Source organism: Peromyscus eremicus, chromosome 6, assembly GCF_949786415.1.
Source record: "Peromyscus eremicus chromosome 6, PerEre_H2_v1, whole genome shotgun sequence".
Classification (NCBI taxonomy): domain Eukaryota; kingdom Metazoa; phylum Chordata; class Mammalia; order Rodentia; family Cricetidae; genus Peromyscus; species Peromyscus eremicus.
The window spans coordinates 49,034,289-49,049,390 of record NC_081421.1 but is presented as its reverse complement, the minus strand read 5'-3'; positions in this window follow the sequence as shown (position 1 = coordinate 49,049,390).

Here is a 15,102-nt window from a genome sequence, read left to right as displayed (position 1 = left end):
ACAAATTTACTATAAATATATTCAGTAATTACAATGTGCTTCTGTCTCATTGTCTCATCAGGATTCAATTAGCTTTCAAGAAATTTTATAACTTTATTATAACTTAAAGAAAAAAATTGTAAACTTTTGTTCTAGAATATTCTATATCTCAAAGTTGATGTCATCCTTTGAAGACAAATCTGTAACAGAAGCTTGGAATTAGCTTCAAGTTATTTAGTTTATAATTGCATCACAAAATTGAGTTTCTCTGATCATTATATTCAAATTGCCATCTTAAAAGAGTCTTTATTCCTTTATCTAGGCATTTGAAAAACAATCCATTCATTCATTCTTTCTTTCATTCATTCATTCATTAATTATTTAATTGTGACAGTATTTCATTTAGTCCAGGCTAACTTCAAACTTGCTATTCACCTGAATATGGCTTTGAAATTCTAATTCTCAGCCAGCCAGTGGTGGCACATGCCTTTAATCCCAGCAGAGCCAGAGGAATCTCCGTGAGTTCGAAGGCCAGCCTGGTCTACAGAGCGAGATCCAGTACAGGCACCAAAATACCAAAATTACAGAGAGAAACCCTGTCTCAAAAAAAACAAAAAACAAAAAACAAAAAACAAAAACAAACAAACCAAAAACAAAAACAAAAAAAGAAAGAAAGAAATTCTAATTTTTTTTTCTCCACCTCATAAATTCCAGAATCCTTGGACTGCATGTGTTGCACTTCTTCATTCATAGATGTCATCCTAGATACAATAACCAGAAGATTAAAAAGTACTAGAGGAACATTCTACACATGTAACTTTTTCTAAATCTTCATATGAATGACCAATATTCACAGTTTTACATTTCTCAAACAGTGGCTGAACAAGATTTAGCTTCCTTTACTGGATTGAAGGGAAGGCTGGTAAAGATTGCTGCGTAAATACTAGAGAGAAAATAATGAAATATATTCTTGTAAGGAAAATACTTTATTTCTGGCAAAAAAAAATGGCTCTCTAAATTTATTATTAATGAAGATTAATCCAGTTTTAGCACATAGCCAAACAGTAAATCTTGCTTGAAATGATGTGTCAAGTTTCAATAGTCATTTTCAATGATTAAATTTCAAGGTAATTTTGTGTAATAGTAGTACAACTTTGAGGCTGAGGACATAGCTCAGTGGATAAAAAAGCACTTTTAGGCTAGCATGAGAGGTAGAGTTTGGATCGACAGGAGCCACATAAACTGTAGCACTTACAATGGCCCACCTGTAACCCGAATATCATGTTCATATACACACATAAAAAGTAAAAAGAAAATATGTCTGTTAATAAACACCCTGATTTTATCCAACCATGATTACAACCATGTCCTTCCACCTTCTAGTGTCTTCTTCAATTTCTTTACTCAGTATCAAAACTTTCATTGTAGTGATCTTTTGTTTCACTGGATAGGTTAATTCTTAGTTGCTGTTTTTCCATTTTTTGGAAGGGAGTTGTGTTTGTATATCTAATGTGAATTGAATTATTTCCATTTTCACTGTGCTTGTCAATTGTAAATAGACAGTCTATTGATTTATGTGTGTTAGTTTTATAACCTGCTGTTTTGTTGCAAAACCTGATGATAGCATTGTGACCACACCTATATAATTTATCAAATACTTTCATAACAATGGATTTTCAAGAAATATAATTGAAAACTTGAGGAAAAGATATGCTTCAGTAGAATAATTAGTAATATATAGAGATGAACAAAATAGTGCTAAGGATAAAACTGAATGAATATTTTTGGTTTCTTTGACATTGTCATTTAGGATGAAAGCAGTGGAAAGATGGAGGAAATGACAGGAGCAAGTGTCCTTTTATGCTCAAAGTGAATGCTAATGTAAAATTTGTAATATCATAGTAATGTAATTATACCTGTCATATGCTCTCTTTGCTAATATTTATTTACTTTTGCTGGTTTTATTTTGAGACAAGGTCTCAAATGTAGCCTACACTGCCTTTGTATTCCTGACCATCCTGTCTCACCTCTCAAGTAATAAGATAGCATGCTTGAATTCATGTCTTCGTCCCCATAGTTAAATGACAATAATAAATGGATTGGGGGACTCAATGTGAAACACAGATAATATTATAGAGAAAAGGCTCTTTCCTTTGTGTTTTCCTTAGTTCATTAATGCTTACTGGATAGCTACTGTATGCTTGACAACAAGTCCTACAAACACAGCAGCATTCCTTGCTCTCATGGTATAAACACAGTGACTGGCAGCTGATACAATGGTGGGCATTAAAAACTTATATGAATAAGTTTTTAGAAACTTAGAAAATAATGAGTAGCTGCAAGGGTGGCATTAGTTATGGCTGAAGAATAACGATGTCCTAAAAGTGACAGAGCTCAGAATTAAGTCCAGAGAGGTCAGACTGTTAATACCTGATTAAAATCCAGTTTGACGGGGCTAAGTAACACAAAAATGAGCTGAGCGCTTAGAGACACTTATGTATGTCTAAACATTAGATAGATTCTAAAAGGCCATAATAAAAAGTCATATTTCCATATCTTTTCAATAATGAAATAAAGTTTGCCCTGCCAATCTTGTTTGCATATGCCATTAGTTTATTACATTTTATTATGCAGAATTTGGAAGGTATGAGCTATGCTCCATTAGAGAATTCTATACAGTATATTTACTCTCCTTCCTTCACTCCTCCACCAACACCTCAGAGATTCACCCATGCCCCATACTTAATGTCTGTCTTTTTTTCCCCCCTTCTTAAAGCAATGATCCTGCAGCAGATGTCCTGTTCTTTGGGCGCTGACAAACTTACGACCCTTCTGCTCTGATGTGTCCTCACTGCTAAGTCTAGGCGGTGTGTTTTAACTGTTTGTTGGGGGCAGTCACCCAACCGTCAGTCAGTCTCTGTATTTTGACTAGTTGTGGCTTTCCATACTTATCTTCATGTGTTATAAAAACAAAAAAGTCTCTTGGATGAGGTGTGAGAGCTGTACTCACCTGTGGATGTAAGGAAAAATGTTTAAGTGCAGGTAAAGATTGTACTGGTTTAGGGAAGGGGCAGTAACATATTTTCCTCTAGATTCTGTGGTCTTATCAGCACAGATAGTTAGCTAAATTTACAATGAAAGGATGAAGTCTCTCCTCAGCAAGCTTTAAGTACAATTAGGTCTCTGTTGGCTATCCCTAGGAAATGTGTGAGAGTCCTGCATTTTTAGCAATCCTGTTGTACTGGTCATGGTTGGGACCCATGACTTTATAGTTAACGGAGTATTAAAAGCTGCTCTCTGTGGGCAGCTTACATGGCTTCCTCTGAAACTGGGAAGCGAATACTCAATGTGGAGCCTTTCAGGTCAGATCCAGAATGATTTCTGGAATTACTGTGTTCGAGGTATGTGGTGTCTTCAGCAATAGGATCTTTCATTTTATGGAAAACACCAAGGGCAATGGTCATAGCCCATATTGCTTTAAGCGCCTTTTAGACTCCCCTTGCCAATAACTTGAAATGAAGTTCCTCTGGCCTGGCACTGGAATTTTCTCAGATAGTCTATGTATTTTGTTTGTGTGGTTGTTGGTTTTGGGGGGAGCATTATTGTCTTATGCTCCTTCATTTAAACTGTAGATGGATAAATAGATAAGCAGTTTATAGATAGATGATAGATGGATATATAGGTAGATGATTGATAGATTATAGATAGATAGATAGATAGATAGATAGATAGATAGATAGATAGATAGATAGATGGTCGATAAACTTGTGCATATTATTTTCAATTTTAAGTAGCTATAAATAATAAATTTCACTAAGGCTTTTTTTTTCAAACACCCTTTATACTGTTACCCTCACACACATCTTCCCTCTCCCTCTGAATTTCTGTCCCCTCCCTCATCAGATAAATCTCCTCAACCTATTTTTCTGTTTGTCCCCTTCATCGCAAATATTCTACTATTCCCCATTCTACAGAGGACTGATCCAGTCCTCTTCCTGTATTTTTTTAACAACAGGTTAGAAATAACAGTATATCTTTTGAGAATTCACAACATATTTCCTCTTTTTCCCTGAACCTGGCTATCCAAAGGCAATCACATACACAAGGATTTTTATCATGGTCCATCAATTTTGAATGTAAGCACTGAGAACGAGTGGCATTTGGTAGAAGCTCTGAGCAGTGTCCAAAAGAATCATCAAATATACTTTTAAGTTGCCATAATTCATTGTAAAAGACCTTGAAGATAATTCAAGAAAAATGACATTATGTATGAAAGTGCATGCATTTCTTTGATATTTCTGATTTATATTTCACATTTTTCTTTTGTTTAATACTTTTGAGCAAATAGCCAACTCAAAGCATTTCCTTAGGCTTCAATACTAAAGTCCTGGAACCTCTTGAAAGTTGCCTTTTTTATTTTCAAATTTCATCTTAGCTCTTCGTATTTTCATTAGTTTCAGACTTTTATCTCAATGATCATCCTTTTTTTTAAAGTGCCTGAATGTATTTCACAAGTTTCTTTTCTTTTCTTTCTTTTTTTTTTCTTTTTGTAGATAAACCAATTCCTAATTTTAAAAAATGCAACTACTGTAAGTGTTCAGCTCTGGAAGGAAAAGGGATCCTGACCATCAGAAGCCAGGCTATACCTGTAAATGTTAGAGCTTTGAAGGGAAACATGTTGTGGCTGTTGGAAGCCAGGCAATACCTACAGCTCTCTTCTGGTGGGGAATGATCCCCACCACCACTCCCTAGGGATGTAGCAGTTCTGCTGATGCTCCAGCCGAAGTTGTTACTTCTCTGCTCCGCTTCACTCTGGTGAAAGAAGGTCATTATCCAAACCTCATTCAAAAGATGTTGGGAGGGAGGAATCCAGGAGTGGCTACGTCTGTCAGGGTGGAAAAAGGCAACTTCAAAGTGAACCGGGACAGGGCTTATGTAGGGCTTCTTAGGGGCTGAGTTTTTCCAGAGTGAAGATTTCCAGAGTGGGAATTGGACAGATTTCAATCCCTGAGTTTGAAGAAGCTCAGCGATGAGCTGGATTTCATGCTCAGGAATTGGTTGTTTTTAGTGCTTAAGGACTGGTTAGTTTTTGTGCTGAGTTAGATTGTATTTCTTTGGCTCTGATTTCAGGGTCAAAGTGTGTTTCTTTCCCTAACCTTTTTTAACCTTTTGACTCTACTTTCAAGGTCAGTGAATTGGCTCAGGTCTCAGGGTCAAGGTGTGTTTCTTTGGCTGCCTCTTTTACCGCCGTATATCTTCGACAAAGGTTTAAAATTTGACTTCTATGTAAAAGAGTCTCATCTCTCTGAGAAGGTTTGAACTTATTGTGATATTTTAGCTTCATTTTTCCAGCTGATACTTCAGGATGCAATTTAGAATGCTGCATCATTTCCTAAATTTAAAATGCTTAGTATCTAATTAGTTTTTTCCAAACTAGCTCTCAGCAGTTCTCTCTCTCTCTCTCTCTCTCTCTCTCTCTCTCTCTCTCTCTCTCTCTCTCTCTCTCTCTCTCTAGTCTGTGCATAGATATATTATTACAGTTCTTCTTCTAAAATTTATTTAACACAATTATTGAATTAGCCACTGTGCCTTAATTTATATGAAGCTTATCCAATCAGCTCTTCGCCTGATCTCATCTATCCAGAGGTGAGGAAAAGCAATCTTCCAAAGTTCAGTATTGAGATACTCTTGGGACTACTTAAATTCTTTTGCTTCCATATTATTTCTGTTGCATATGTATCAGTGATGCCTGTACCAAAACATAAATAATACCTTTTAATTTCAAGTAACGTGGTATTTAAGAGAAAGTAATTTACAATGCTATCTTCTGAAGACAAATCAATACCATTTTTAAAATATTAGAGGTATTCAATTTTGCTCTCTTCTCCTTCAGAAGAATAATAGTGGGCCCAAAATAAGATATGTCACAAACTTATTAAGGTGGGGCTTATTTTGTTTTCATGTATTTTTACCTCATTCCAAATATATGAAATAATATGTCTTTTACAGATGAAAATTGCAAATAATAAATTACAATGCAAACATTTAATACCACAAAAAATTTAAAGAATGAGAAATAGACTCAAGATTGTCAAAAGTTCTTCCAGCTATTGAGATCTACAGAGCTATATCTTAAGTTGGTTTCATACATTTCCCTGCTCCCATCACTTTCCCTACTTTCTATTTCACTTTAATCTGTAATAAATCTAGATTTTCTTTGTGATACTTTTATATTTAAAGATTGAAGTGATCTCTGTTTTCTTGAGACTTAAGGCAAAAGTAAAAATAAATAGCTATATCTTCAAATCAGATAGGATACTGTTTTCCTTGGGACTAGTCCCGTTAGTGTGGACCAGGAGTCAGGGATCATCTCAATTTGATCCCTCTGACACATTCAGCTATTCCTTCTAGCACATCTCCATTCCTTTGTGACTCCCCATGGATTGACAGAACCACTGTAAACAAAGAGCCCACAAGCATCATACTAGGTTTGGAGTTAGAGACTGAAAACTGCTACAGTTGGCTAGGACCCACAGTGAGCAACAGCAGACAAAGACTAGAAAAACCACCCAACAAAGACAAGGCCAGATAGCTACACCAAGAAACACTTCAATAGTGTACAACCAGATGCCTAGATTCCAGCATAAAAACAAAAGCATGACTAATCATTACAATATGCATCCTCCAGAATCCAATCACCCTACTGTCCTTGAGAGAAGCTGTTTAGCTGAAGCACAAGGCATGGACTTCAAATGAGCAATTATGAATGTTCTCAAGGACTTGAAAGCATATATGAACACAAGCTGAATAAACACTGTGAAAAAAGTTTACTGAAATAATGAAAACAAGTCACAACATGGAAATAGAATTTTGCAAAGCAATTAATTCACTAAAAGAAAACTAATACTAGAAAACTCAGAAAGTGAAACAAAAATCTCAGAGGTAAGTTTTGCCAATAATTTAGAAGATATAAAAGAGATAATTTCAGATCTTGAAGGCAAGATAGGAAAAACTGATAGTTCACTCAAAGAAAATATTTTTGTTTGTCTTTAGTTTTACAAAGTTTTTAGAGAAAGAGAAAAAGTATATAAAGTAGGTAGTTAGGGAGGTGGGGAAGATCTGAGAGGAGATGGGAGTGAAGAAAGAATATAATCAAATTGTACTAAATGTAACATAGTGTTCAATCATACTGAACATAGGTTCAATCATACTGAACATAGGTTCAATCATACTGAATAACTTTGTCATATTTATCTATTGAGTAATTAATAACCATATATATATGAGTATATATTTACATATTTCATGCTCTCACATTAGGTACTGACAATGCAAATATCTTACTTTTGTTATCATATTTTCTTAGACATAAGCACAGCATGTACATATGTAAATTTATAACTGAGTCACATAGAATAAAATAAATATTTACCAGCTTTCATTCATAAATACAACAAGAATTCTATCTCTGCTCAGAGTAGTTTTTATAACCAAAGTAGGTATGCCCAGGGGTTGTCTTATAATTGCAAACTGAATATCAGTTTGGGGCTTTGTTTTTGTTGTTCATTATTCTAAGGTAGGCTGCAGGCTAAAGTCCAATTCAGTTGTGTCTTACCAATGGGAATTTTTGTTTTTATAATTGTTAACATGCAATGTTGAGATATGTCCTGTAGAAGATTTAGGATCATATACAATGCCTCAAATATGTAACAGAAAAACTATATAGTAAAGATAAACAGCTGATTAAGAGTGTAGCTTAGAAATGAAAAGTAGATTAAAATTTCAGTAATCCTATAAAAATTAGCACTTATGAAAAATAGGAAATTGAAGTGAATTAAAATCTAGCTTAATTATACTTTCATTGTTGTCATGGACTCAAAGAGTGAGACACAGTTAAAGAAACAATAAGCATACTTAGATTTTTCACACTAGTTTTATTAACCTTTCACACTAGTTTTTTTAACCTAAGTGGAAAATAATCTGGCTAGTAAAGATAGAATGTGAGAATGTTTCATGTGCATTCTCCTCCAAGTTTTATTATTTTTGGACATGAATTTAGAAGTTCCATTTGGTGATGGTGTTGGGAGGACTTAGTGACCACTCAATATTTTCTATGACACAAATAGTGTCACGTGACATCAATCATCATTTCAGGTTTTGAGTTCTGAAACAATATGTGCACATTTGTAGCAAACAGACAAAGAAAGAAATAACTGTGGGGCTTTTTGAATATTTATTTAAGATAACCATGAGACTGAGAATCTACAGGTGGATGTATAAGGAAAGATCAGCAAGTTTTAAAAAGGGGATGCCTACAGTCTGTCATCCATACAGATAGATCAATTGAAAAATGAAATTGCATCTCTAATGTTTGCAAGATACACAAAACTCATTCTAGATAAAAAGAAATATGTGCCACTCTTGAACTCGAATTCCTAAATTCTCTAGACTTAGACTTCAAAGATCAAACTTATTAATTAACCATTCAATTTCCTTCTTCATTTTTATTTAACTGTGATTCTTCAACCAGGTTTTCATAAAGGGTTGAGTAAGCACACTAGGAATTTAAATTGAAGAAGAGACATTTTTATATTGAATCTGATATCAATAAGTCACAGGCTATAACTAAAAAAAAACTATGAAGTTTAAAATGAATTTTATGATCAAAGAAATATTAGCATATGCTCCCAAGCTCACTCATGTTCCTGCTTTAAGAGGCAGGATGTTGACTGATGTATTCAGTGAAGAGCATCAGTGTTTTAACCCTTATGTTCTTCATTGATCTTTGCACTTATCATTTTCAATATGTGGCAAAAAAAAACTTTTTTAAAAGCTTGATTTCTTTTTCTTTTATTTGTGTGGATGTTTTGTCTTCACACATGTCTAGAAAACATGTGCCTGCAGTGTACACAGAGGCCAGAAGAGGACATCAGTTACAGGCAATTATGACCTGCCACATGGGGCCTGAAAATGAAATACAGGTACTCTTGAAAAGAAGCCACCACTGTTAACCCCTGAGCCATCTTCCTAGACCCAATAGGTGGCAAATGTTTATAACATGTACTAATGCTCTAATAATATCACATTGCCATATTCTTGTCATATTCTTGCTAGGCTAGCAGAATTGAAGCTTCTTTAATGATAAGTAAGGGACTGCAGTGAGTTCTAGTCAACGGAAATGAAAGTAAAAACATCTACTTCTATACTGCAGATGATGAAAATGTCCTTTAAAATCATTCAACTTTCCTCCCCAACATTAGAAATGAAAGAGCCTGTGACCTTCAGTAGGTGCATCTCAAAGTTACCATGTAGGGAAAGTTGTAACAATGAACTCTGTAGTGCAGGCCTCTTCTTGAGCAAAAGGAATACATTTGTTATATTGAACCAGTAAATTTTGATGTTTTTAGATGATTCATTATATTCTAATGGATGCAAACAGTGTTATGGACTTGTAATGGTTTCAGGTCTCCAGAATATTGACTGCTTCATTTATGAAAGTAGAAGCTTTCGGGAGATGGCATGGTTGGATTCTGCTGAGGACCTGTATGTTTCATACTGCATACTTTTTGCTACATTATCACAAGTCATACAGAGGGCAGCAAGTTTTCTGGACTCTCCTATGAGAGAATGAATCACATTTGTGAGAGTTCTACCTTCTTGGGCTATTTATCTTCCCAGATGCTAAATCTCTCAATATTGTCTCTGCATACATTCTACATTGCTACAACAGAACATGAGAGACTGGAAGTTTATTTTTGTATTTTTATCTCTTGTCGTTCTAGTGGCTGAGAAGCCTAATAAAAAGATGCTGGTACCTAGTGAGAAGCTTCCTCCTGCTGTCTGATACTAGAGAAGTCCTAACACAATAGGAGAGCTAGTACACTAGGTCAGCCCAATTTCTTCCCTTACACAGTCGCTCACACCATCTGGGGCCTCATTATTAAGATCTAATGTAAACCAAATAATCTACAAAAATCTCCACCTCCAAATATTAGCCAGATATTAATTTTGGAATTATGTTTCCAGCACTTAAAATTTGAGGGTAGCACATTCAAACCATATTGCCATAATAGTAAGGGTTAAATAACAAATAAGCATTGGGGGGATTCAAAACATTTGGCCATAGCTTTCATTCATAGATTTTTAAAAATGTTATGAAGTAGAGAAACATCTAAGTTTACCTTCAAAGCACAGGTAAGTCTGACTGCACTCCAAACAAACTGGCATTATTTTACAAGACTACTTACTAGCATAACATTCTGGTAGTTTTCTCCTGTATATATTTTTGATAACACTGTCTGAGTGTGTCTGTACATATGTTCAAAGATGGGCTGGAATCAGTCAGTGTGCAATGGTGACATTCAATGCTTATTTAGAAAATGTTCCAAGGTGTTCAGTTTTGCTTTCAAATTGACTTTTCTTACAAGGTGTGAAGTGTTTAGGCCCAAAGACTGAATATCTGAATAGCAAAAAAGTGGAATCTTGTAATTTGTACCATCTGAGAAGCATCCAGCTTATAAATATGTAAACAAGATTCAACAACCACTACATTCTTGGAGCTTCCCCAGATGTGCTTTCAAAGGGTTGTTTGGGGCCTGCCTTTTATGTTTTTTTTTCTTTTTTATTTTCATCTTCCTGAAATATCATGGAAAGGGCAAGTGATTACCTCACAAAGCTTTCTTCCAAATATGAAATATGCATGCAAGACGTTCTTGGAGAAACACTACATTTGCTGAGCTGATTTCACATCTTTGGGGGCGTAGACTTAGTGGCTTCATTAGGCCTTCTAGAATACAGATTTGCATAAGTAACAATACTCAATTTAAATAACACATTCTTTCTCATAAGAATATCTTACAGGGAAATTGTCCTTTCTATATAACATTCAAATAAAACATTAAAATGTTGTATGAACATAGTTCTTTAGAGACAAGATACTTTGTTTTAATATTTTTAAAATTGTTTTTCTTCATGCTACATGTTCATAATGTATATTTTATTGTCCTACTAGTGCTTATTCTAATCTTGGAAATTATCCATTTTACTTACTTTTGCTTTGAAATATATAGCATATGCTGACTCCCAATTTGTGCAGCTAAGATTGACCATGAGTTCATGATCCTTATGACCCTGCTTCCCAAATGCCGAGATCATAGATGTGTGCTACAACTTGGCTTAGGAATTATGTTTTGATTATTAAAAATGTTTATCCTAGTCTAGTCAACATAAAATAGGTCTCACTTCAGAAAGGTAACACAAGTAATTCGGGCCTAGAAGTATAGATTTCTCTTGTTCCACTGCATTGTACCAATGAGATAATGATTTTATAAAGTTTCAAAGTAATGTCACAAAAGTAAATTAAAATTAGTATGTTTTTCAGACCCATTGTTAGATACGTGAAGTAGACAGATTACAGAAAAGGAGGGACACCTCTGATAGACCTCAGATATTTTCCAATCACATCACTTGGGGGGGTAGTAGAAGATAGGCATATGCTTATACATTTCAAAGGATTCACTTGTCCCAAGAATGTTACATCACAGATAGAAGTAGGCAATATGTGGCTATTAAAGAGAGTATTAAAGGGGGACATTCAGAGAGTGGCAAAGATATCCCATGATAATTTAACTCTGGAATTGTAAAACTCCCACCTTTCCACATTACTGAAGTTCTAATCAATCAATCAACCATTGTAGTCACAAGAACACTAGTTCAGTCTTGAGACATTAATAACAATGAGACATGTTCTTTTAATTATATACTTTATTATAACGTTGAAAAAATTTCAGCGAAAGTCATACTTTATGTTCCATTAATCATTACTTTTCTTTTTAATTACATGTATTTTCATGAACACCTTCTATCATAAACTTAAATTTTATTAATTAACTTAATCTATCAAAAGGGGGATTGTTGAATGTTTTCTTTTTTGTAAAGAAATAGCCATCAAATAATTTAATATGGGGAATACAAGGTCTCTTGTGTATCTACCCCAGACTGTTGAAATACAAATTAATCATTAATAATGTGTAAAAGAATGGACGTGGCTCTGTTTCAGTAAATATTTGATAATTTTATAGACACATATATAAATGATAGAGATATATTTATATATGTACCCTAAATATATATGTAATATTTTGTCATTAGAACATTGTGTGATAACTCTTAATATAAAACCTTGCAAAAACCACATATCTCATATTTGTAAGTATAGACTTGTTATAAAAGCATGTATTATCACCTCATTTACTTCATTAAATACTGATATCAATATAAATAGACATATATTTTCAAAAGAAATAAAATATGAACACAGTGCAATGTATTTATGTATCTGTGCACACATACACACATGTATTTGTTACAATATATGAAGAAAGAAAAGGTGATCAATTTGAGAGTGAGAGGTTCATGGAAGAAGTTGGAGGGGGGACATTGGAAGGGCCAGAGGAAAGGGAGGGGAAAAGTTATATAATTACATGTCAATTTAATACATGTAAAAATATAAGAATGGGTGCTGGATTACAAATCTATTGGTGCCTCTGAGAAATTAAACACCATAACTCACACAGATTAATATTTAAGGCTGCAACCTATGTGTATACATGTCAATATCACCTTATCATGTGTTTTAGAAATTGTTCTTCTTTAGAAATATTAGAGTATAGACCCACTACTTCATTCTCTGCCTCAGGAAATTGGCTAGAATCATTATAAACAGATAAATATTTCTGTTACTTGAGCAAATATCTCTACTCTCAGAATCTGAGGATGCTCACCTGTGTAAATAACTGACTGGCCAAGTAACATTTTACTTCGCAAAATTTCCTTTCCAAGCTACACATTTGTAAAATTCTGAATCTTTATGACACCATATAATGTTCACAATGACTATTTTGCATACAAGACCCTGCAGTCACTAAGATGCCTGAGTACAGAAACTGAAACCCTAAACAATATCTTCGTTCAACTAGCCTTTTCTGAGATAACACCAAGTTAGTTCCTCTACCTATATTTTATTAAATACATTTGGTTCAACTTGATTAACACATTTTCTGGTAGTATTTAGGAACCTGCTGAGATATGAATATGTCCTGCAAAGACAGATGCTTAACTCCCAGTGTAACAATTTTGAGATATCCCCCCTTTTTAATGTTTTTTTAATTTATTTTACATACCAACCATAGTTTCCCCTCTCACCTCTCCTCCCATTCCCTCTCCCATCCCATCTATCCCCCCCACATCTACTCCTCAAAAAGTTAAGGCCTCCTATGGGAGTCAACAAAGCATGGGACATCAAGTTGAGGCAGGACCAAGCTCCTCCCCGTTGCATCAAGGCTGAGAGAGACATCCTATCATAGAAAGTAGGTTCCTAAAAGCCAGCTCTTGTACCAGGTACAGATCCTGGTCCCACTGCTAGGGGTCCCACGAATAGACCAAGCTACATCACTGTCACCCACAAGCAGAGGGCCTAGGTTGGTGCCTTGCAGGCTCCCTAGCTGTCCTTCTAGAGTCTGTGAACTCCCATGAGCTCAGGTCAGCTGAGACATCCCACCTTTAAAGAGGTGATTAAGTCATGAGAACTATTTTGTCATGAATGGATTCATGCTACTGTCATGAGAGATGTTCGTTATCCCACGTATGATTTGTAATAAGTGTAAATGTTGCAAATGAACATAAATCATCTATCAAAAGAAACACAAAATCCTATAAATATACATAGGAAATGATCATCTTCAACTGTCACTAAAATGAAAATAAAAACTGGACTAAGAGTCCATCTCATTCTGGTTAGAATGATTGGAAAGAACACAGAATGCTGGCAAGAATGTGGTGGCTTGTACACTGTTGATGGGAATGTAAATTAGTCCAGTGACTAAGAGAATGCAAATTAGTCTAAAGTAGTTCGGAAAATCTTAAAAATTAAAATTAGCAATGTAGTGATATCACACTTGGGAATATACTCAAAGGAATCAAATGAAGCATCTAATACAGATATCTATGTATTTGTTTGTTTTCACCAGAAATTTCAAAATAAACAAGGACCTTGAAGGCCTGAAACTATGTGTGCTGCTGCAGTCTCTCTGAGTTGGTATGTGCGTCATTCTTATTCTGTCTGGAATGTAATTTTCCTGGAGTCATCTTTTGCCTCTGGCTCTTCTAATCTTTCTCCTCTTTTGCATAGATCCCTGAGCCCAGAGGGGTGGATTTTATGAAGACAATGCAATTAGGACTATGTGCTCCATAATCCCTCACTCTCAGTAGCTTGTTCAACTGTGTGTTTCTGTATTAATTGCTACCTACTACAAAAAGAAACTTCTCTCCAGACAGTGGTGCAAAGGACTCATCTATGTGTATAGAAAATATCATAAGGAGTCATTTGATTGTTGTATCCCTTTAGCAAAACAACAGTATTTTGCAATACCCTGAGCTGTTTGAGGGTCTCCATAGCAACCCTTTGGCAACAACTCAACTAGACATAACTACCATTCCTGGTAATGGAATGTTTGGTGATGTAAAATTTCTGGTGTGGCACTGTCTCCCCCATTCTTTGATGACTACATTTAGATTTATTTCATATATGTATATATATCTATATCTATATCTATCTATCTATATCTATATCTATATCTATATCTATCTATGTCTATATATATTAGGAAGCTTCTTTAGTAGTAGATTTCTATATGGTCCCACAATTGACCCTCAGTGTTGGTTGTCATTCCCCATGTTTCCTCCTTTACCCCTTTCTTCCATCCTTCCCCATTTAATCCTCTTACTCCAGTCTCTCCTGTCTCTCCTTAACTATGTATCTATTTCCCTTTCCTTGGGAGATTCTTTACTCCACTCAAGTCACTTATTAGTTACCTAAACTATGTGGTTATACAGATTATCACCCACATATTAAAAGCTTAAAAGCTAATATCCACATATAACACAGACCATATTTGGTCTTTAGATATCTGCTAATGTGGTGATATATTGTGTACCCCACTAAAGCTTGCCTGGGGATCAGGACAGAGCCAGCCACTAAATTAGACATAGAGGTCAGGCAGTGGTGGTACACACTTGGGAGGCAAAGATCCATCTGGATCTCTGTGAGTTCAAGGCCACACTGGG